Source organism: Falco biarmicus, chromosome 4 (assembly GCF_023638135.1).
Source record: "Falco biarmicus isolate bFalBia1 chromosome 4, bFalBia1.pri, whole genome shotgun sequence".
NCBI classification, from domain to species: Eukaryota; Metazoa; Chordata; class Aves; order Falconiformes; family Falconidae; genus Falco; species Falco biarmicus.
The window spans coordinates 44996759-45022496 of record NC_079291.1 but is presented as its reverse complement, the minus strand read 5'-3'; the positions used below and the strand labels follow the sequence as shown (position 1 = coordinate 45022496).

The following is a 25738-nucleotide window of genomic DNA, read 5'->3' as shown; positions in this document are numbered from 1 at the left end:
AATGACTTCTTTAGATTCCTGGGTGCTATAAAGTAGCAATAATGAAAAATATGTTGAAATCTGGTATGTTTGCACCCTTTGGGGGTTGGCTGTGAAGTGGCAGGAAAACGTGTGCACAGAGAGCCATTGTGGGATTGTTTTTTGTGCCTTGTATTGTCTGCAGTATGAAGTTAAGTGCAGACCATACATCTGATCTGCAAGACATCTTACCTTAAAGTGGTTTAGTTTTCATAGTTGGCACAATTCACTGCAAGGAGCACATGTGCAGTGTCTTAGATACCTCGACATGTTAGCTTCTGCCAAATTTCACTCGTGTTTCCAAATGTAATATTATGCTTATGTACTGTCCTCTCTTTGGCACTGAATTCAAACAGCACCTGTTAATGTTAAGAATAAATGAAGTTACTGTAATGTTGAGGATAAAGAGGTTTTGGTGAAAGAAAATTGGATATGAGATTTAGATTTCCTGCCTAATTAAATATTTCAAGTGGAGATGTTCTACTTCAGTTTTATTTAGAAGTCAGAAAGCAATATTATAATGTTAGCACATGCCTTTTTACTAAAATCTTTCATGAGCTCGTATTTACTGATACTCAGTTCAAATGCTTTTAAGTAATAACCTGAAATATGCTGGAACATCACTGTTTTGCTGGGAGATAAGTGGTTTTTTTTTCTGGAAGCTTGTAGTTCTTCTGTGTGTTGGCTGATTCTCATTTGAGTTTAAATCAGCTTTAACAGAGTTGTGTAGCTTCTTGGTATTCCTCTTTGGTTTGACAGCTGAAAAACAGGAGCTGTAAATATGAACATTAGAATAAAGCTTACATTATGTAGCCAACAATCATTTGTTCTGGTACTCTGTGGCAGAAATGTAAAACAAAAATCTCCTGCTGCTTCAACCAGTGGCCATTCCTGAGTTTGCAGAGTTCAGTACTGCTTTTGGACAGCACTGAAACGGCTAAAAGCAGTGAACATCTGTTCTGTGAATGTTACTGCTATGGACAATGTCAGGTAATGTTATAGATGCATTTTTTTTTTTCTAATACAGTAGGTGTCTCTTCAGAATATTGTTTCAAAATACTGGTTTTTTTCTTTAAAGAAAAATAGGTGAAAAATAAATCTGTTCTGACCTCTGTAACTGAATTTCTCTGAAGAGTGGTAAATAAAGGACCATGATGATCTGTCCAAGCACCATTCTATTTCTAATGGGAAGAAAGAAGTGTGGGGCAAGGGAGATGATTGTATCCTTATTAGGATGTAGGCAAGGAGGTGACTGGGGGAAGGAATCCTCTATTGCTGCTCAAAATGTATGGTGTGCAGCTCCTTGGATCTGAAAGGAGAAGTAGCTGGTTGTCAAGGACCAAGAGATGCAAAGGGATCATTAAGTTGTTGGGCAGTATCTACCTTGCACTGAGAAATGTGATTAACATGGCAGGGTCTCCTATAGATTAATTGTGGAGGAAGTTGTTTGGGGATAACTGAGATAATGGGGGGAGAGCCTGTTATGTTCCTTAATATGACAGTTCAATACCTTAATCTCTTAATAACCACAATGAAAAGCACTTGAAACTATCAGAAAAGGAGTAAGAGACCTAGTTATTCTAGTTGAAGAACGTTGCTTTAGAATTCTTGTGAATATGCACTGCTTTTGTTGGAATCAATGGAGGAGAAGAAATCTGTCTCCCAAATTTTATGTGATGATAGAAGTACCTTTCTGTCTTCATTGAAAACTAGGCTTACTTCAGTTTGATTTACTTGTGCCTGGTTATCTCTTGTTCAAATGTCAGTCTGAACTTAGAAGCTACGGAGGCATCCTCCCCAATAAATCATTGCTTGAAAGTAACACAGCACTAGGATTTTTTTGAAATTTGAAATGATTCATTCTAGACAGATACTATTTTAAGATGATTTTAATGGAAGGGCTTCCTCTTCCTATTTTTTCAGTTGCTCACTCACTAGAGACAATAGCAGATGAAAGTATTACGTTAGTTGACCTGTTGGGGTACAGAAAAAATAAGAAGGTGATGATTTCCAGTTTGATCTGAGGGAAGTAAAAAATCTTGCTTTTTGTTAAGTGTTCTGGAGTTCCATGAAAAGCTAAAAAAAGAGTATTTAATATTATAATTTTGTGCACAAAAAATAAGTTTAATTTCGAAAGGCTAAATTATTTATGCCTCTTTCCCTGGATCAGCACTAGCACTTTCACCTTTTTATGTGTTTTGGATGCAGATTGCAAAATAATTTCTTCAAGACTGGTTTTTCTACATTGCCATCTTGCTTAAGATTAATTCTTCTGACATACAGTCACTAGCTAAAAATGTGGTTATATCAATTACGAAAACAAAGTGGATTTTTTCATTGCTTGCAATGTCTGAATATATATTGTTAACTTTAAAAAAAATGTGTCATTGTTAAATTGCACTGGAAAGTTTCATTAGTATTATTACTTTATTACTATTAGTTTTCAAGTAAATTATTGGAAACTTAGCTTGTAATTTAAAAAAGAACATTACTTTCTTTCTTGAATAATACAATTCATACCCTAATTTCATCACCATTTCTAAAATTCCTCTTATGCCCTTTCTTGATTTTCTGTGAATGATACCATTATTCTGGCTCTCATGAGATCATAAACAGGAAAATATTTTCCAAATTCAGCATTGTGTCAAGGCTATATTTAAGTCTTGGTCTTTTCAAATCCTGTAATAATAGCTGTAAGATGTATCCTTCCTTATGGGTTTAAACATTGAAAATATTTTAGATCACACAATCTCTTTTGTCAGTTACTGCAGCGTTTGTCTCTTGTAATTCATAGCATTTAGTCATGCTTTTCTCTGCAACACAGTTCTGCTGCAAAGATTGTACAAGGCTGTTGCTTGCATCACATCATTCTTTTTCTTCTGCAGGATTCCTCTTTCTTATTGAGTTATATACAGGCTACCAGACCTCCCTTGAAGGTCCTTTTGTTGTTGACTCCTATCCTGTTTGACATTAACTCGCTAGTGATATGGTGATATATAGTGGGCCACCTCCAATCAGCCCTTAATGACTGCCTTTAAATCTTCATACGAATGTCTCACAGCTTTCTCTCATGCTGCCCAGAGGGGTGTGTTCTGGAGATATAAGTAAAATGAATGCATTTCTTCTGATAGTCCTCAATTTTTATTTTTTCCCCCTTTCTACATGCAAAAATACTTCGATGAAGGCAAGGCAGCTACTGTTTTTAAACCAGAAGGCAAGCTTGACTCCGACTTAACGGTGGTCTTGTGTTCTGCAGTGGAGTGCTGAGGGAAAATCTCTGCATCTTTCCAAAGCGTCTGTTTTGCATGGAAGTCTCAAAATCATGTCAGATAGCTGGATGGTTGCTTTCTAAGCACTCGGAGCATGCAGATATTTTGGATTGCAAGTAACTTTGCACTTTAACTTTTAAGATATGTACCTTAATTTTGCTGTTCCACTGAAAGCTCTTCTAGCTTTTCAAAGGTGGGCAGCATCTAGTTTGTTAGCCTGAAATTAGATTTTAATGACCAGTAAAATTCTGAAGGAGCTGTCTGGAAACTGTTGACAAAATGCACAATGTTTTTACCATGTGTCCAACTCAAATCTTTCATAGTCAAGGGATCTGATGGCATAGGCTGCAGTGTTAGCTACAAATGGTAAGGGATTAAGAAGCTGTTTTCTTACATAGAACACAATTACTTTAGCAATACAAATCCTGAAGCTAAATTAAATTGCTCTTTTCAAATAGTGAAGTTGATCAGGTATAGAGGAAATACATGAAGGTATGATTATACTAGAAACTATGATAAAGTCCAAAAAAACCCCAGGAATCAAAACCAGGAGTTTTCTAATTTGTTTTTGAAGAGTCATATTAACTATTAGCTGGTTCTCTAATTCTTTTTAGTTTATATACCAGTTTATATAGGAATTGGTCACAAATTTAACATAGCTAAGTGTGTAGGACAGATGAAAGGAGATGCATCTGAGGAGGGCAGAGGTTGGTTGTATTTCTGTGCCTCTCTAGATATTTGCAAATGTGAGACGTTCCAGTTCAAAACAAAATAAAAACAGATGCAAGTGCATGTGCAGACTTTTGCATTATGATGTCTATATATTAACATAATTCAGAGAAAAGAAGGAAAAGTTAATTTGCTAATTCCAGCAAATAGTTGTATTCAGCTTTCTGTTGAGTAACCACAGCAGGTATTTTTAATTTTAATGAGCATTCTGAATCCTTTCTCTCTTGCTTTTCTCTGTTTTCCATTAGATATTTGCTGCCTTAAATGCATTGCATAGCACTTTCATCGATACTGTATTTATTTCTAGATCAATTAAGAAGTGATTGTAGTGTGTAACTTGTAATGACTAACTTAAGGAGTTATGAAATTTGAAGGACTTTATTATGTCATGGAGAGTGGTGGTTTAATGTGTGAACTTATTAACATCTTTCCTAAAAGGGAAAAATATCGTCTGGCAGAAACATCTTTCAGAAAATATCAAATGGTAGCTCTAGGGTTTTAAATTAGTTAGATGTTACATGTGTCAAAACTTAATTTGTTTCAAAATAACCATTTCCTTGTTATGCCATGAATAGAAAGTATTCTGGAAAGACAGCTTTTTGTAATAAATGATCTTGGTTGTGTTCTGGAGTGTTCACAAGCTGCAGGTGGGGATCTCGCGTTTTCTTTGGTGTGTTCAACAGATGTGCCAGGGAAAACAAATACAGCTATGCTTAAACATAACAAAAATATTTTTTTATTATATGTTTATTAAATAGCTGATAACAGATTGTGACAAAAGTATGGTATTATTCATACTACAGTGTTTCTGATTGTGGTTACTTTCATGTCCATTTTGGAGTTACTGCACTTGGCACCATTATGCCATCTCTCATCCTGCTGTAAATGGTTTTGTTTCACTTTTACATTGAATAAGCATGGAAGAATGTTGTGTATATGTGTATGCATTATGTTTTACAAACAGTTTTCTTGTAACATATATTACTATGAAAGTGTATTTTTGAATTGCACTGTGAAGAAAAGGTCCATTTACAAGGTTTGGGTGAGAAGAAACTAGCTTGGCTTAAAGAAATTAAGACCGGGAGGATAACTCTGCAGTAGGGTGGTAAGGCTGTGGGTTATTTCTTTTTCCCTAATCAAGAAAGACAAAAGAGATGCAGCATCTTGGAACAGGGACGCATACTCCTGATTACATCACCCAGTGCAAGTCATACAGTGTGCTGGGTGTTGGATTTTGTGACCCAGTTATTGTGTATGGGCAGGGGTTGGGCTCTGATTCCTACATACTTGCTGAAATTCTAGGAAGTTCCTGAGATTCTGTACAGACAGAAAGGAAACAGAAAAATCCTCAGTCTGTTTCTAAAATCCTGGGGAAAATTATTTCTCCCCAAAATTCTGTGAATGCTTAAACACTCGCTTCTTTTCCGGGACTGATGTAATTCTAAATCTCCTGGGATATTTAGGCAGTGTAATGAAAAGAGAGGGAACATAAGAGAATCAGAAATGTGAAATGGCTTACCCATTAGAAGAAGGGAAAAAAAGTAAATAAACTAATTCTTGTTTGGAAAATTGGTGCTTGAAGGAAGGCATGAAATATAATTATAAATACTGGAGGAAATTAACAGGAAATTATTTATTCACTATTTCTGAGAATTTGGGGTATAAAACACAATGCTAAAAACTGCTTTACACTTGATGTAAGTTATAGAACTTAGCTTCACAAGATATTGTGAAGAGTCAAAACAAAGAAGTGGGCTCAACAAAGAACTTTACAAATATATTGGTATGACTGGTGATGGTCCAGATTCAGTTTGACTCAAGCAGATGCTGAGGGAGGAAATAATTTTTACTTGTGTTATCTTCAGTGTGTATTAGATACTCTTTCCTGCATCTCCTGAAGATAGGATTCTGTACTACATGGACCTTTACTCTGGCTAAGTATTGAAGGGTTTGTGGTTTTTTCTCAGTTATTTTTGTCTCCTGTGTGAAGTTGGCTGAAGAGCAGGAAGGTGGTGTCAAGCATTTGTTAGCAGTGGAAGAACATGGGTTAGTAGGCTTGAGTCATCAAACAGTTTTAGATTATCAATGGCTTTCTTTCGTGTTGACACAAACCTAACTTTCAAATTGTGCGTGTTATTCACAGGTGGATCAAAAAGCAGCAAAACAGAGCAGTGGTGGCATTGCAGATACATGCATTGATAAAGCATGAAATAAGTGACTAAAAATAAGTTCTAAATATCTATAATTTTATACTAAACTAGAAGTCAGGTACTTTCTCAGGTTTTTTATTTCTCTTAACCTCCTTTTCCATAAAGTATCACATTGATGTATTATAAGGGACTGTGATCAAGCATTTCCACAGTTGACATGGAATGGATGAGTCTGTTATTCCTGGGTTCCAGTTTGTCCTGGTGAGACTGAAGAGGTGGCTGTAAAGCATGCAAGCTGGTGACAAGGTTTTGCTCAGCCTTCCTACTGTATACATCCTGTGCTGGGAACTGGGACAGGCTAGCTCTCAGGGAAGATCAGTAATCATTGTTTCATTAGTTGCAGTTCAGACTTGATGGTGGCTAATGCATGCTGCCTAAACAGACTGTGGGTGCCTTACACTCACTAAATATTTTAAGCATCGTTATAACAAATTTTCATTCCTACAGGCCAATTATACAGCCACTGATTTGTGACAAATGAACTTGTCCTGAATGACAGCTGAGTTTCTCTACACAGCCAAATACAACTATGTAAATGAAAACTCTTAGGAAGTGTGGAGAAGTCTGGTGGGATCGTTGGGTGAGGTGTACCCTTTTAAGATCTCAGCAGAACGTTTTGTGGTGCTTCTATCAACTGTGTTACAGCAAAGCTTGTTATGTCATTACCTGAATTACACAAAATACAGAAGGTTGGGACAGGTGCTTCTAGGCTACTAAGCAAAATTATGGTCCCCCAAATACTGGAATATGCCTGTATAGTAAACACAAATCGAGCCAAAGAGTATATTAATGCCTGGCATAGCAGCGAGAAGGAAGAAGGGGGAGTAGAGACTCTTTTTAAATAATTAATATTTGGATCTATTTTATAAGGGTGATTGTTCAGCATGTTAAAATGTATTTTTTTTTTTCTGAGGGTATTTGAGGTTGTCCTTCAATAAAACATTGTACTGACAGAAAATGTAGTTCTTATTGAGTAGCCTGTCTTAAACGCTTTGTAGGAATCTTCCCCCCCCAGCTGGATTCTGAACTTCCTAATTCTGCAGAAGGGTTGCTTTAGTGGGGAGACATTTCGTAATAAATCAGCAGTCAGTATTGGGTTCAGTTCTGCTTCCATTCTACTGTTTCTTCAAAATTAAATAGAAATGTAGTGGAGAATGTAAACATGGTTGAAGGTAGCAGCAAAAAGGCATACAGGGATTCTGTTCATGTCACACTTTTCCTGATAACTGGAAAATATTTTATCTTTTTCTAGGGCAAAGTGGCAAGACATTTGTTCTTATTTTACCGTGATTTTACAGAATGATTTTTAAATAGTGTGCTTAGGAAAAATGCAATATGTGATACAATTATTTTAGGAATTGTTTGTTGGTGGATTTGTAGATTCTGTCTTACATTCATATAAGTAGTCTGATCCTGTCTTTAGGTTGTAAAGTGGTCTGTACTTACGAAACTAGAAGTAATGCCTTCCCACCCGCAGGTTGAAAATATTTTCAGAAGATGGATAATTTCACTCTTCTCAGAGAGGCTGACAATTTTTTTTTTACATAACATCAACACCTGACTGGGAATCAAAATATTTTCATATGCATCTTTAAAGCCTGGAGTGAGCAAGGTATCTCACCTTCCTTTTTAAAGAATTGGGGTTTCTGCTGTCTGGTATGAAAATATGGAAATTATAGGTTGAATGGAAACTCAGAGCAGGTTATGATTTTGTCTCTGCGTTACACTGATAATTTGAAAAATAAAAGTAAAGTCTTGTTTGGATTGTGAACTTTCTGGACACAAGCTATTTTGGTCCTTAGAAAGTGCATGGTAGGGTATTCCAAAAGCATTTATAGCCAGGATGCTTAATAGTTTTGCTACTTTGAAACTTCTGTTGTGACATCCCATCCTGTGATGGGAATGGGGACTGCAACAGGATTCCTTGGGGAGGCTCAGCTTCTCTCTGTTCATTACATGGTTCCATCTGGTGAATTAAAAAGCTTTTGGGAATTATAGCATAGAGCTCTGAAATACATGCAGTTTCTCAATGTTTCCCTACATTGTGTTTCCTTCGATGTGTAAATCCACTGTTGCTCCCTGAGGTCATCATTAACTTGTTTGTGTATTTAGATTAACTAACTTGGCAGCCTCCCAGTGCCTTCCTGCAGATTAGTAAGACAGCAAGTTTCACCTTGGTTTGTTTTGTCCTTTCGTAACTTGACATGTGACTTTCTTTTTGCTGATTGTCCATGACTTGTTTTTTCTGATCCGGTCTTTTAAAGACATGCTGTTTCTTGACAGTGGGGAGAGCATTGTGGGCTGACAAATAAGATGGCATATTTATGGCACATAAACCTGGATATAAATCTTCATCCCCTTTGGTGTTCAGTTGATTTGTGTATTCTCTCATGGAAATACAAGAAAAAAATTGCATTTCTCCTTCAGTTTGGAAAGATTCTCCTTTCCAGTGCAAGGAGAGCTGTGGAGACCTAGGGATTTACACTAAGTAAGTTTTGGAATATCTGTATATTGTTTAGGAGCGTGCTAGGAAATTCTGTCTTTTTATGTTTCAGATTACACCATATTTCACTCTTTCTGCTAAGCTGGTTTTGCATCTGTGGCCTGCCAAATATCTATGGGCGTAGAAGGTCTTTAAGGATATACAGCAGAGTCTGTAATGCTGGTTTTCCTGCAGCCCAAGTGTAGTGCCCTTTTGCTGCTGGTCTCCATAGGTGGTGGCAAATGACTGCTGCCAGTTACTGTAAGCTGCGGTGGCAAAGATTTGTGCAATGTTTCAGAAAGCTCTGGTTCATTCAGCTAATGAACCATGTAGGCGTTGATAATTTTTCATGATAAGATATATAGATTTGTCTGAAGACTGCAGGGAAAATTTCTTCACAACCAGATTTCAATGAATATCATTAAAATTGTTGTCAGGTGCACTAAAATTGAGCAGTTTTAAAATGTGCACTTACAGCTTAATTTAGTTTTTTTTGTGTAAATGTTTTGATGATCCTATATGACATAATATGCTCTTTGAACAAATGCCTCAATCTCAGTTATTGTCAAAGCTGTAAGGCTTATAGCTATTGCAAAAGGTTGTGGGAAAGGGAAGGTCAGGTATCGTTAAGGCTGTGGATAACTGAAATGGAGAATTGCATCGTGTTCCTGTCTGCAGCAGAGTTGTTCTAGTGACTTTAATCACACTTTAATTAGTGTTACTAGGTAATCTAAAACTTCTCAAGAGACGCTGCTAAATAGACATACTTGAGTTTGAGTTCCCAGTGTGAGTCTTTGGAAGCTGGCTTGCAAAAGTCCTCTCTTTCTGTTCAGCAGAGATTTAAGTTACTCGTAACTGTGCTGTTGCACATTTAGGCCTTCGTTAAAATGCCCTTAAATATGAGAGCGTCCTAAAAAGGGCAGTACAGATTAAATGGTAGTCCTGACCTAAACCCATCTGTGCTGCCTTTTTGAACGTGGGGATTAAGTACAGTGATGCTTCCTTACGTGAATATTTTGAAAATGTATGACACCTGTAAAAAAAGTAGTAGAGTGCAGAGAATTCTGATTTAAATCAAGTTGTTTTCTCATAACCAGATTTGACAACAGTGTATGTAATAATCTGGAAATCTATTTTCAAGTAAAATCTAATTTTTTTTTTCAAATGTCTTGGCTTTTTCTGAAGACGCTTGTTCCTGTTAAGTTTAACACTATGTTTTTGCTAACAAGACTATGCAATGTACTTCTATACTTATTATTTATTTAAGCAGTTGGGTAGCTTAACATTAATTATTTTTTTTTATTATTTTTACTGCTAAGAATAATGGGAAACTGTTAAATTTTAAATGTAATATTTTTGATCTTAATTTCCATGCAAGTAGCCAGCAAGTCAGAAGTATGAAGAATGTAATAAATAATTTTATATATCAAATAAAATTCAGGTATGCATTCCTGTGGGAACACTTATCTAGTATATATGCAAATAGTTTAATTTAAAAAAGGTGGAATACTAATCTATCTTCATGATAAGTTAGGGGAATACATCCAATTTACTATATTTTGAGAAAGAATAAGGAGATCTTCCTGTCATGCTTACTTTTTCATTTATCTGCAGGAAAATGAAAGCAAGCATTCTTATGTTGAAGCTCCTGCTTGGTCACTTGGATTGTAGGTTAGTTATTGAACTGGTTGAGTAGTTTAAAATCAAGGGAATATTCTCTGTATATGTAAAAAGGCTGTTATTAATCCTGTGTGAAACACCAGAAAACTCAGACCATTAGAGCCTATTTTAATTTATTTTATTGTTAGGCTTTGAAATTTAGACAGTTATATTGTAAGAATATTTTAATAGATACTTACTTTTTTCAGTTTGGGCCATGACTAGGTACTTGTAATAACAGGTGTCTTTCTGAAATGCATTTATTTTTAGATTTTTTTAAAGTGAGAATAAACTTTTATAATGTTCTTGTGGTATATTGAGCAAGTGTTGTGGAAGTGCAGAAGGAAAAGATCATCCTGTCTTCAGATCAGTGTTCGTAGGGTTTGCAGCAAATAAGGCAAGTATGCCAGATGGTGAGAACAAATCAAATGCTCAGTGAGCATGACTTGTCTTGTATAATGAGCAAGATGGGTTATATCTTGGGGAGTGGGAAAGGAAGGAGAATGACTACTTATGACTGTAAAATATGGGCTTAGATGTGGGGTAACTCCAATGCTAACAGAGAATGTAGGTTGTTTGAAGATGCACTTGCTGGATTTTTATAGGAGAAGCAACCGTCCACTTCCAAGCTAGCTTTTACAGTGAGGCTATTGGATATTGCAGTGTCTTTAGCAAAGTTTGGAAGTAAACTTGGTAGCAAATTTACTGGTCATACATGTTTGCACTGTTTTCGGGTCCTTAGCTCTTGGTGAGGGCCAGGACGATTCCCCACCCCATTAGGTTCATACTCTTCCTGTTTGTACACATAAAGACTTCATTTAGTAGATTTCCTTAAACCCACAGGCAAGGGTGTGTTTGGGGTTGAAGGTAAGACAAAACCAATTAAAAATGCATAGCTGCTTATGACAGGCAGATCTTGCTTATCTTCTTTCAGTGAAGAGCGTGAAGAGCCACCACTGGCCTTCAGAGTCTTGCTAAGCCACTCTGAATAAGTGGCTGGTTATGTGTGGCACGGTGGCTGCTTCTTGGTGTTGACAAGTACAAGAGATGGTGGTTGGACTGGTCACTACTGGCATTTGGCTTCAGGAGTCAAGCTGACCAGCTGATGCTGGTGGGTTGTCAAACTCCTTGGGTCTCAAAAAGCAAAGGGAGGAGGGTGGTGGCTAGCTGAAACTCAACCCATCTGCTCCCCACCCCCCGCCTTCCCCCGTGCTGAACAGGATGTTTTGGTGCTTTTACTAGTTTTGAAGAACTTAGAGTGCCTAATTGGTTGTGTTTTGTTCTTTTATTCAGGATTAAATTTAAAACTACAGGCTTTGATATTTCTACAGGCACTCCCCGCCGCCCCCTTTTTTAAGGTTCCACTTGTGCAGCAGTGGTATATTTTTCAAATACTTGTGCATTTTCACATTGATAACTACTGTACAAGCACCTGTTACATTACTAATAACTTTGATCTTTGACATTCTGTAGACTTTTTATGGATTTTGTATGAAAAGTGATAGTGTTATCACAAGATGTTTAGTGAGTTAGATATTCTGCAAACCTTGTTGATGCTGTTGCCTGTGAGTCTGGGGGTCTAGAGGCTGGGCCATGCCCAGTGTGGTTATTCTGTATTATGCGAGCATATTGGGACAAAAAAGGTTTTGCTTTTTTTTTTTTCTTCACTATTTGCGTTGCTTTCTAAGTTCGAACTCCTAGTTGGAATTTTTGTTTTTGTTTTTTTTCTCCAGTAAGTTTGTAGTTCATGGGGGTCCAAAGGTGTTTTGCATGTGGCCAGAAGAGGTGGGGGATTAACAACTCTTTTCATCGTCTTTTTTTTTTTTTTTTTTTTTTTGTCAACATGAATGATACATATTCAACATAGACTCACTAGCTCTGCTGGCCTTCAAAATGTGCTATTTGATTGTTTACGTATACTTCCTTATATATTTTATGTGTGATTAACCCTTGGGTTTTGGTTTGTTTGTTTCTTTTTTAAATTTGGTTATTATCACTTATCTGTTCATTTTCATGTACACTCTCTGCTTGAAATAGTGTGATGTGGCACTTAAAGTAATAACTTTTTAAAGTTGGGATTGTACAAGATAAGAAATTATGAGTCTTTCTTATTCCTGCTTGTTTTCATACTACAAAACAGTATGAAAAGTTTGCTTTCTTCCTCTCTCTGCCACCTTACTTTCCCAGCTATGCAGAGACAATGGCATTCTAGCAGAGACTGATGACAGAGGAGCTGACTTTGGAGAAGTACAGCCTTGGGCTTCAAGAATGTCTTGAGTAACAATGTATTCAAAACTGAATTACTTAAAAATGAAATAATTTTTTTAACCTATGCTTGAATATGCTTTAAATAGAAATTTCCTTTTCAAAAATTGATTTGAATCTCTAGAGTTTTGGTCACAACATTAGTCGGTAAAAATCCTACGTAAACCTTTTATCCAACCAGCACTAATCAAACTCATTAGTCCATTTGCCTAACAGCAAAGACCACCAGACATGTGTTGTCACTGTATTCTCTGCGTTTGGTTGGTTTTTCCATTGGACTGTTGGATGCAAGAATTTAAGAGTGCACTGAAAAACTCTTCCACAGTGCTTATGTGCTTTTGTACTTCCATTTCCTCCCCACTCCCTTGCTGATGATGGCTATATTACTTTTAGTTGAAAGGTGGTATTTTGTTTTGTTTCAAACTGGTGGGCAACATAATGAGATATCTTCTGGTATCCACTTAATAACTTTCAGGGAATTAACTTCTAGGTCCTAATGTTTGTTTAAACCAGTTCATAATGTTAAAAGTAATAATTACAGTATTTGTGAAAATTAACTTTGATGTCAAAACTCTCTTAGTATGCTTTAATCATACTGCCATACCTGAAATGAGCTGTGACAGTGATATTTTGGCAAATAATATATCATGAAAAATAGTTGTACTCTAATATTTTCCACAAAGCTGAAGCCAACTGATGAGTGAGAGAGGATAGTTATGAAACTGCATGAAATGTAGACTACATAATTATATTGCTGTGCTGTAAAAGCTGACAGTGATGTGAAATTTGGCAGCAAATACTACTGCTACTTTTGACCTGCTTTTTATCTTTTACGGCTTTTCTTTCTCTCCTCCTTCACCACCCTAGTTGAAGGTTATAGCAGATGCAATGGGGAAATTCTGATCATTGTCTTTCTCTATCATGAGACCAAATTTCCAGATTTTATAGAACAGACTATTAGACTTTATCATTGATGAGTAGATTCTGCTGTATATCAATTCTGTTTTTAAGCTGAGAGCATGAGTTCAAGGATATTAAGATCGTCAAGTTAGAATTTACATAGACCAGATGGCGAATTAATTGCTGGAGTATAATGATGCTAAGTTTTATATTTCTGATAAAGCTGAGAGTTGTGTGAGAAATGCTAATGAAGTCATCAGTAAGGAGTGGAAGAAGTTTACTGCTTATGCTTTGGTAGGAAACCCAGGATGTTGTCACTTTTACCACGGGGAAAATGAAACCATAGATCAAGGTCCGAAGCACTGGTCTGAGAACCTGGAAGGCCAAGAATCTTCATCAAAATAGCAGGAAGGTATATGAGGTGGAAACTGGAGTGCTTATCTAGAATTCAAACCGCTGGAAGATGGAAATAGGCGATTTCTGATATTCACCACAGATTGCATCTTACATCTTAGACACCTTTCCTCTTCAAACTGGCATATGCTTTCTAGTGAGAAGTTTTCACATGTTAACTTCTTTCAATAGGAAAAAAAATTTCCTGAACCTTCTTTACTAGACTGCTACAGAAAAAAGTAAGGCTGGCTGTCATGGACATTTTCACTGAAAGAGACAGACAAGTTATCTCCAGGATACAGGTTGTGAACCAGGCAATTCGTTATGTATGTGTACTTTAAAGAGAAGAAATTCACTGTAGTGCGATCTTTTAAACATCCAGTCCATTTTATTTCATGAATTTTTCCCTCAACCTAGAAAATGCAACTGGTATCACAGTGGTGAATCTGGTATAAGGAATGTGTGTTCTGATAAAGCATGCTATAAAAACTTGTGTTTTGTCTCCTTTGACTTTTTTGTGGCCTGCTTTTATTTTTGGGTAGATACTGCCTTTATAGTAAGGAATCAGACCACAAAATCTGTGAAATATTTGTAATTTATCTTTCATTAGAAAAGCAGAAAAGTGCTTTAATAATAACTATTCTTTGAGATGTTTTAAAAAACACCACCTTCATAAAAAGATTGATGAAATACAACTGCAGCAATAAGTTGCAAATAATTGTTTTAATTAGCACTTCTCAAGTTTCCTAACTTGCTTAAAATTACCAAATTCCAGTTCCTTATTTCTTGTAATTCTAGACAAGGTACATGTTCAACTTAGTCAAAGAAAGATAGGAAGAATACCCCGTCACTGTTAGGTAATTTTTAGTGGGGCTTCATACCTATTGTGTCAATTTTTTTTTTTATAGCTCTTACTAAATAGTTTGCAGACAATTATTTCAGCTCAGTTATGGTTAGGTAATGTGAAAATGATCACTTATGAGGCGGGGAAATAAAACTAATTTTAACTGGGGTTTATGTGTATCAGTCATGTAGAAGTAAAGCATTATATATCTTAAGGTTTCGTATTAGATTCTTCCTGTATATTTGCTCTTTAAGCAGCCAGATGCAGACCTGTGTGTGGCATGAGTTGAAGGGCTGCTTTGTGATTACTAAAGGCGAGATCTGACCATGACTTATCCGAGAAGGGCAGGAGCTCCCTCTTCTGGCTTCGAGCGCTTTGAATTGAAAGTTCATGGGAACGTTCTCAATTCATCCCACTAAAAAAACCCAATCTTATATTGAATACTTACCTGCATAAATGTTTTTCTGGTATCTTGGCAATCATGGTAAAATTTTTTTCAGCTCTCAGATGCCCAGTTGGATTCTGCTGTGAGTACAATATTTATGTTTCTATAGCCTTGTTCTGTACCGTCATGGACAGCAGATGTCCTCTCTGTCAGTGTGGTATTGCCGGCGTGGTCACGACAGCGATGGTTAATGTAGGTGTAAGTTGCAATTCCAGTATGATCTCTTCATTTAAGTCCCACCTGAGCTTTTCACAACTTTTAGTAGTAATGCGAGTCCTTTATGGCCACTTGGTACAAAGCCCTATAAATCATCATACATCTAGAAAGGAGGAGAAGTGGGGTCTTTTAAGAATGATGAAAGGGTTTTACAGTTGATATACGTATTGCGACCCCTTTTCTCCCCTCCCATCCATCTATGGAGTGGTGGGAGAGAGGAGGCTTCCTTGCTGTTTGTGTTTACTCATTCTCCTTTCATAGCCTCTTCAGTGTTGCAAATTGTCAGAGAAATGTTATATACATCTGTAGATACTTAAATTTCATAGGCCATGAAATTTAAGTATCTACACGATACTTTCATGAGTCTTACATGCAACATCATTCCCAAAGGTAGGCGCCTGGCTGGAAAAGGTGGCATTGAGGACAGATCTCTTGCCTCAGCTGTTAAAAAAAAACAAACAAACAAAAAAACCCCCAACCAAAACAAAACCCAAAACACAACAGAAAACAAACCAAAACAGAACCACTAAAAACCCCCATAAAACTCCCACAAACAAAAAACCCACAAAAGACTAATTTATTTCTTAGTTCTGAGAATGTAGGATGATAAAACATAAATATTGAACTGACCTCTATCAGTGTTGTGCCTTTAAATCACCTGTCAAAATAGCAGCCGAAAGTCCCAGATGAGCCCTGGCCACCATTCAGTTACTCACCTTCTCAAGGATACTAATGCAAGGAACACACATCAATATATACATGAAGAGACCAGTTATTGTGCAGTGGGTATAATTTTTGTACAATACATGTGGTTCCTCAAGTAGCTGCACTTAACTGAGTTCAGTTACCTGCCATCCATCTATTTTTCAGAATTCCTAGGTATTTTAGCTTTTGAATTCAGAGGGAGGATTGAACTGCTGCTGGTTACACCCTCTCATAGGAGCATAAGGGAATATATGACATGTACAGAAACAGCGCACATTCCTGTTTTAACTGCTCCAGTGCTATTAGGGATTCTGCAGTGGCACCATTTCAAAGAAACACTTTTACTGTAGCATATTTTTCCATTGCTTTATCAAAATTTATGTGTTCACAATATTTTATTTTCAAAGCACCAGATTTTTTAAATGTTTCTGTGCTTTTATTTAACTACATTTTCTGGAGCAGGTATGCTTACTGATTTGTATAGCATCGCCTTTGTCATTACCTAATAAAGTGCAAGATACGTAAGTTGGAGAGGCCATTATGAATAAAAACCCAACAACAGAGGTTCACTATCAAACTGTTTAGCTCTGATTTATACAGTTTCAGGCAAAATAAGAAAAAATACTTTGGTATTTGTAGCAAATGCCAAAATAGAATCAATGCAGTATTGTTCACCTAGTTAAAATTGCAAAATCCAGGAAATGCAAACATTAGGTTTCCAACAGCAACATTAACTTGGACTCTTTGCATATCCTGTGTTTTCCTGGTATACATTAAGACATAAAGTAATGTATTAAGCTGCGAGTTGAACAAGAAAAACAGAAAAAGTTCTTCATGTATGTAACACTGCCAAGTGCAGTTCTGTTACCATTTGTGTTTATTGACCTTTTATAATTTTAAGTTATTTTCTTCATAGAGATTGAATATGGGTTTTTTTGGCCAAATGAAGTGAAATCTGAGAGCTTGTCTTGACTGCAGTGTGAATTTGACATACGGTTTTCTCTTTGCTTTGAGTCCTACTCTTCTTCATCCATCAGTATCTCAGATTTTAATTAAGTGGCTTTTAAAGTTGAAAATATGAATTGAATCTCAGAGGCTAGTACTCTGATTGCAGTGGGAATGTAACTTAAGCTATATAGGTTGGCAAGACAACTTACAATTAATTCTAATTGATCTATTTTCTGCTAATTAAATTTGTACATAACTAAAATGTGCAGGGCGACTTTACTCATAGGATAAATCAAGCGTAAATTATTGTAATAAAGATTAACTCAAACTGTATCTCTTCTGAATTACAATGTATAACTTTGGAAAGTATATGTATAATTGGTTCCAAAATTTTTAGGGAGTATTCCAGATGTTACTGAGTGTTGATTATATGTAACTCGGAACACAGGGAAAGTCCTGCTCTGAGGGTGGTTCCAGCCTGGAGATGGTGCAGAGCTGCGGACAGAAAAATCTCCACATTTGATCTGTTCCTATCTGCAGTTGCTTGCATGTGTCATGAACAAAGTTTCTTGCCTGGGTGAACTAGGCTAATCCGTGTTCTAGAAGAAAGGGAGGAACTTTAAAAGAGATATTTGGAGGGCTGTAAAGCAGGGACTTGCTGGTCAATAGATTTGGGAAGTCAATCTGGGTTTGGAAAGTAATAGTCTGAAAAATAGAGAGGGACATTAGGGCTGGGGCAGTGGCGGGACAGGAGTGGAAATGGAGACAGGAAAAAGTGAAAACTGTAAGGAAAGTAAAAGCAAAGTATCAGGAGGTGGGGATGTTTGTAAAGAGAGGGGTAAAAGTTCTGTTAGTGGAGGATCATGAATTTATGACAAGAACAGTGAGTACATAGCAGTGTCACCCAGGGAAGGGGTAAGATGGATATGATGTGAAGCAAGAAACTGCAAGGTGGAATTGGGACAGTAAGGTCTGAGAGGAGGGGGCTTCGCTCCTAGAAAAAGGGAAATGGAGTAAATGAAGATAACTAAAATAAAACCAGAAGGAAGTGTGTCCTGGGTGACAGATCACACCATGGGATCAATGCGGTGGCGCTCCCAGAGCTTGCCAAAGAGGAAGAGGAGGAGGGAAGGGTGTGATGGAGGAGAGCTTTGCAGTGGCATTTGGGAGTTAGATGGAATTGCAGGACTGAAGGGTGAAGAACGAACGGCCACAGGGAGCTTCCATGGAGGAACAGAAGGCTGCAAAGGGTGTCTGGTGTTCTTGATGTACCAGCAGTGCAGAGGCTCTGGAATGTGTCATTGCCTGGCTATTCAGCTTCACCTGTGTTTTCTTCCACAAGCTTAGCATCCCAAAGAAATTTGGCTCAAAGAGCTTGTAAACTTCTGGAAATCAAACACACATATTTTCTCTAACTAGCTCTCTGTCCATATGTAGTACTTTGTTTTTACTGTGCATGTGTACACATAAGGAAGTTTTTTGTTACTTACACTCAAGATGAAACTAATAAATTACCACTTAATGAATCAAAAATTTTTCCAAAATTGACCTAAAGGCATATACTTCTCAGATTGCTCATATTAAAGTGAGGTTTATTCTGCTTTTGCTCTCGAAAAAAAAATACATATTTTTTAAATTATTCATTCATTTGTCTCTTCCCTTTATCCATCTTCTCTATCTAAAAAGTAAATCATATTTTGACAGAAGTGGATTATGGAACATTATGCTGAACAAAGGAGAAGTGTTCAGAAGATTAGTTAATCTGGAAGAGAAGGGATGGTCAAAGCTTCCGTAATAAAATACGGAAGCATTGTAAAATACCTGTCCCTTATTTGGCTCTAGAGGAGTACAAAATTTTGAGTTGAAAAAATAACATTGTAGGGGATGTTTTGACTTTGAAGTAACAGTATTTGAATATATATATTTCTGAGGATGACCTCAGTTGATGCATGCATTTTTTGTTGAGCCACAGCACTATGAAGTAAATTACATTGTTGGCACAAATACTTGGCCACACTATTTAAATACATCAATTAAACATTTACTATTTTATTAAGCATGGCCTTAATCCTGGTTTTATTTATATCAGAGATTTTCCATCTGCTTTTGTAGATGAGGGATCAAACTGCATTATAATACTATTAAAATACGGAGTATATTCCTAAAATTAGAGTTGTAGAGCCCTTTGGTGCAAAGTATGTGTAATTGTTAGGGAGCACTGAGGTGATCATTGCAGCAGGTTTTGCTGTACTTTCTCACTTATAGAAAATGTTAAAGTTGTCGATTTTTTCCAGTACTTTGGGGGGCCAGTAAGGTTTATTATTTACTGTGCTTAGTTAAATTTTTCAAACAGACTGTCAAGAAACGATGCCAGGACAAAACTATTTGTGCAGGTAATTAATGTAGAGGCTGTGGTACCTGCTGACAGGTATTTTCCAAGAAAAAGAATGGTTTGCCGCTAGGGGAAAAGTGTTAAAAATGTGCCCCAACCAGTAACTCAAACCAAAAGAGCAACCTTTGATCTGTGACACAGTTTATGTCACATTTTAATGAATAGCTTTATTAAACTGGTTTATTAAACTAATATTATTCTGTCAGTTGGTACATTTTACTTGCAGAAAATTGGATCTAAGGGTATCTGACATCAACTACAGTGATGCTGTTTTAAATTAAAGTGGTAGTTTTAGCAATGTATGTAAAAGAATGTTTTCATGCATTTGAAGGAATGTGCTCAGTTCCAGCACTGACATTTAAAATCTGAGTCTGGACAGAGCTCATGTAGGGATTTTTGTGTTAAAGACAGGGAAGGTGCAGGTTGCACTCAGTCTTGCTGCTGTTGCACTATTGCTGCTTACTGAACGTATTTCATTTGTAGCACAGTTATGTTTTAATGCAGCAAGGATCTGTCTAAAACTTTTAATGTACAATAGATCATAATTAATATATAAATTAAATCTGTATTGCCTACAAGATATTTTATATTTTAGTAAATCCCATGTTTTGTTTCATTTTTAGTTCTACATTAGATTGACTCATTGAAATAATGTACTTTACAGTTGTATTTAAAGAGGGTTCAGATAAAGGTGTTATGTAGATAAACAGGTTTTGTGTTGTGGTCCCCATCTGGGTGAAGGAATATCATGGGGGGGAAAACAGTCTGGAAGAAGAAAATTAGGGTATCAATTTCAGTGTTGCTATTGGAGTGTCTACAGAAGTGAGATTTTTCCAGTTGACACAGGATTAAGCTCTTCAAGAGGAGTTATTGCTCAGGTTCTGAAGGAAGCAAATCTTATGCTTGTGCTGACTTTTTCCCTCTCCTGCCTGTCTTCTGAGCTTTTTGAACAAATGCAGTCAAACATGACAGAAGAGAAAAGATCTCAATATATGAGTTTCTGGCATGTTTTTGGAAATGGGTGGGCAGGTAGTGATTGGAGTTGTGTGTCTTCTCTTAATGATCCAGTGAGGGAAGGGTTTCGTGGGAGCTAATCCTTGAAGAGGAAGAGAATGGAATTATGAAGGCCCAAACATGTAGCCTAGGCACAACAGTCAGGAAGGCCACTAGAAATCAGCCTTGCTTTGTTCTGGTGTTGATCAAACTTCTCATTGTAGTGAGACCTGAGCACTCTCGGACATAACCACCCCAGACGAGTGAACACTGAGATTAGTAACCACCGTAGTTTTGTTTGTCAGTACTTGGCTTCTTCAATACTCTCTTGTTTTATTGCTAGTTGTTAGTTTTATCATTTAGATAACCTTTTTTGTCGATTTATAAAAAATTTCTGTTAAGTAGAAACTAGAGAGATGTCTTTTCTGATGCATTGGGTCTTCACAGTTAAATTTGAGCCATGGAGGTACAAGGCACCCTACAAGATACAATGAGTTCAGAGCTATGGGTTTTCCAAACTGTATATTTGTTAAAAATGTCCCCGCAAATGTGTAAGTTTATATGTCAAGTGCTTATACATTATCAATGGATGATTAAAAGTGTCTAAATTCTCATCTGTTATTCTCAAAGCCTTTTAATGAAGTGAGGTTGTTTCTAACATCCCTGTGGTGTAAGTTAAGCAAAAGGGGTAACACTGATAGAACATTATACAGAAAAAATATGCAGAAGCCTTAAATTCTTCTGATGCCTGAAGATTGATATGATGGCAAGACCAGGAGAAAGTTAGTGAAGGCAGCTGCTTTTGATTTCAATTTGGGAGAGTCCGTCTTCTCTATGTTGGTGTATTAGTTACTAACATGTGGTAGTTGCCATAGATATTCCTTTTTTTTTTTTTCTTTTGTTGGACTCTATACCCACCCAGAGTGTTTTGCTGTTTTTTGCCATTCTTTTCATTTCCATTATACCCACAGCCAAATGAGTCAGACGTAGCTGCCTGCTTCTGCAGAGCCTTTGAAGTCCCATCATGTTTGTGCACCTTGTCTCCTCTACGCAGTAATTCCAGTTCAAGATTTTTTTGAAGGTTCCCGTTGACAATGTGCATGTACAGCCTGTAGGGGTGGCTGACCAGCTTTGGAAGCCAGTCAGGAGCCGCAAGGAGGTTCCAGTAGCCTGTCGGAGACCCTGTGATTGAGGAGGTGGGAACTTCCTCAGGAAGTTTAAGGATTCAATAAGATCTCATTACATTACAACTTCCAAAAGAGTAGACTGCCATTTTAAATTCAGATTTCATCTACCAAAACACTTTTGCTTCTCCCAGTCTAGAAAACCTCCTTTGGCAATTTCCTGTGCTGACTAGGTTTTGGAGACTTGTGTTCATGTCCCTAATCATTCAATTACTTGAGGCCCCGTGATGAATACAAGACTGAATGGCTGTCAAATTTCCTGTCTCCACATGAAATCTCTATCTGGTAGTTCAAATACCATTTGCAGGCATGCCCGTTTAGTTGTGGGAATCAAGGTTACAATCTTCATAACTTTAGCATCCTTTAGAAAAACAGGTTGAATGTTTCTTGAATTAAACAACCTGGGTTTACATGTTATTGGTTGTCATGTTGTGTCGTGTGTCGTCCCCCCGTCCCCCCCCACGATTTGTAACATTGATAGGTTCATACTTTTTATGTTTTTACTTGTTTTAAATCAGTCGGAAGTCTTCAGCCTGCTTTTTAAATATGAAGAAAATCAATTTGTATTCATTAAAGTGCCAAAAATACTGAGTAACTTGTAAAATAACCTTTCAGAAATAAATGTTGTGCAGTTTTATTGAGGTTTGGATGGGGAGTCAAAGGTAGAACCAAGAATCCATGTGTGCTGTCTCCAAATGCATGGTGCTTGCCATAAATACAAATTTGAATCAGCTTTCCTACCTCATCTTTTGTAGAAAAATGAACTTGACTGAAATAAAACGCTTGCATGACTAATGGAGTCACTTCCATTCAAAAGCAACAGAGGATGCTAGAAAGAAGCTACTATAGCTAAAATTACTTGGAATGCTGTTCTTCTTGGCACTCTTCAGCTGCCTCCCACCCTCTTGTTTTACCTGACTGCCTCTGTACATCGTTACTAGTCCTCAACTGACAACATGGGTGATTGGGAACGAGATTTATCCCCGCATCCCTTGGTAAGGGGCCTCTCTCATTTGTGGGATATGCAGGAAAATGGTTCCCTTGGAGAGCTGTAATTCTAGGATTTTGCAGTTTTGGCAGTTGTTCCCAGGAGACTTCTGCCCTGCTCCTTGCTATTTGTAATGGGGGGGATCTGGCACCGTGATAACTTACGTCACCTTGATGAACCTGGCGGTGAAGCTAACTAGCACAGTGTCTGGCTTGATGACTGTGTTTGTGTAGCGTGCAGGGGTTATCAAAAGGTGGGCACGGAAACATTCCTGGGCCTTCTACAGACAGCTTGGGGGCTGGTTGCTTGTTTTGGGTTTTTATATTGGTCCTTCGACGGGAAAGCCCTAGAAATACAAATGTCTCTCATCACGCGAGGAAATACCGGCGGAAACGGTTAAAACTTGGTAACCTGTTATTCCCCTTTCACCAATGATTAATTTTAAAGTTTAAATAACTGGGAGTCGAAGTACTTGGCGTAGTCGGGCCGAGGCGCGGTGCCGCTGCCGCCGGGCCGGTGGGCGCTGCGGGCCCCGTGGCCGCTAGGGGGCAGGCGCGGCGCGGCGGCGCTCGGGGCCCGCCGGGGCTCGGCGCGTATCGCGGGGCCGCACGTCCGCCGCTGTTTCCACACGGCGGGTGCCAGCAAAACCCGATACAGTGTGATATATAGAAGCAAGGTACAACTGGAATAATGAAATTTCAAAAATAAGCCCTTTTTAAAGGCTGGTTGTAACAGTCCTGCTGGGTATTGTAAATGCCTCAGGTGCACTTGATACTGCTGTTACGTTCCTGGCGTTGGCTTCTAATTTTTATGGAAAGATGGATTGAACTTCAATTTAAGAATATTCGGTAATCCCTCTCAGGACATACTGTAACAGCTGGTATTTCTGTGTTGCGGCAAATCGATTCCATACAGCAGTCAGCAATGCCTATGGCTGGGCTCCGGCAAAAACTTCCAAAGCATTTTAAATAAAGCGAGCCAAAGAAAATAACATCATCACTGCAAAAATGTAGCTTAATTTGCAAGTTAGAAAAAAAAAAAAAAGTCCCCGTTCCATTCCAGCAAAATATTAAGCATTTTACTGGTAAGGATTTCATCAGGTCATTTATTTTTCATTAATATATATTTAGGATCTGGGGGGAATAACTTTATGCCGTATATGTTTCTTAAATAATAAGGAGCTTGATTTTTTTTATATTGAATGACTTACTGTGAAATAAAGAAAAATAAGGAAAATGATTGAGTTAAAATACATGATGTGTATGTAGATTACAAGACTACGTTTCGCAATGAACTTTTTCAAGGAACCTGAATTTCTGATTAATAATAATGCAGGTATAACGAGAATGCTTTGCATGTGTGTGTTTTGGGTTTTTTTAATCGATGAAAGTACTTTAAGTTGCATAAAAATCAAACCATTAATAGTAAATTGTTTTGTTTTAACTGGTTTCTTATATGCGTGAAAACTAAAAATGCCTCCACCCTTTGTATGGCTGTAGTGGTGTGCTCATGCTGGGGACTGTAAGTGAGCTTAGAACATGACTTCTCCTTTATGGTACTTGTATGTGTTAAAAAGAAAACAAGAAGAATTAATGGAAAGTGAATATGTTTCCTCTTAATTGGTACAGTGTGTCCTTGGCTATGATGTCTTTTTTTTTTTTTTCTTTTTTCATTTTTTAAATCTGCACCCTGGCTAGCTTTGCATATAGATGTTTTACAACATTGTCATTATAAGATGTGAAAACTCTGAAATGCTTAATTTCCCGATCTCTATTTTAAATTTTAAGCTAAGGGACTTTGTGCTGATTTGATGAATGTAAATATATTTATTTGGAAGCTGATGTTTTTTAAGTAAGAAGTTACTTTTTTTCTTCACCACAAACTTCTGTAACTGAAAAACCTCCAAAACCCTAAAACAATCTTAATAGATAGGTTTTTAAGTTTTATTCAGCCCTTTTCATCATAGAAGTTATCCGGGGCTGTAACTTGTGCAGTACTTACCGCCTTAAAGAAAAAAAAAAAAAAAAAAAAAAAAAAACCAAAACAGAAAACCAGATTTACTGGAGTTTGAAAGCTGACATGCTGAATCTTTCTTTGGGTAAACGCTTAGGAGAAGAAAAAAAAAAACACTCAACTTTAAAAAGTTGCCAGACTATTTAAACTATAGGCTTATGCCTAGGGATGAATTAACAACTAGCTTGTATCTAACAATTGATTTAAAACTTACTAAACAAAATCTTGTGGATGGCCCTTAATATGTTGCAATACTTTTAGCAATGTGGGGTTTGGGTTTTTGGTTTTTGTTTGGTTAGGTTTTTTTTTTTTTGTGAAAAACAAATTTTGAACAGCATACGGTGTTTACAGCACCTGTATATTACTCTTCCACAAGACTGTTGCCAAGAGCAAATGTGTCCAAAATATGCGCTTTCAGAGCCAAGATGACTTAAAAAGTCATTCTGATTAATATGAATGTGTTGAAAAAAACCCAACAAACCAACGAAAAACAAACCACCAGCAGCAAAATGCTCTTCTGTTTGTTTATTTTCTTATGCTAAATCAGAACTCTGCTACTTACTTTCTTCAAGGATCCTTTTGGTGTACTGAAATCTGGAGAAAACCCTTGTTTTCTGGTAACCTCTACTTCCCCCTCTCCTTTCCTTCTCCCTGTAAACACACCAGCCTCTGCCCTGCTATTAGTAAACATTTCCAGTCTTAACTCTGAATTTCTTTTCACAAGTTTGTGTTCCAGTTTCATGTTTTAATGTGCTTGAATCTAAATACTTTCACTTATATTTGAAATTGTTTTTTAATTTTGTTACATTTGCTCTGAATTTTCCTCAAGAAATGGTTAAAAGAGAGACCCAAAATTTAGTATCAGTGGGCCTATGCAATTATTAATAAATATGTCTTAAAAAATACTGGCTTTGTAGTAATGAATTACAGAAAAAATCACAGAATCACACAATCACAGAGTAGTCAGGATTTAAAAGGATCTCTCTGCATGATAATGGTTCCGTCAACTCTGTGAATCAAAACTGCTGTTTACCTTTGAAAAGTCTTTGCACCAGTCCTGCTTTTTACAACTTCAGTTAAAATTT

The 25738-nt window shown here is 37.1% G+C and overlaps 1 protein-coding gene across 3 annotated transcripts in view; it reads left to right on the top strand.

Annotated features, from left to right (window-relative positions):
* MPP7 (MAGUK p55 scaffold protein 7) overlaps positions 1-25738 on the top strand; it is a 157636-nt gene that overhangs the window by 16712 nt on the left and 115186 nt on the right. The window lies entirely within an intron of this gene.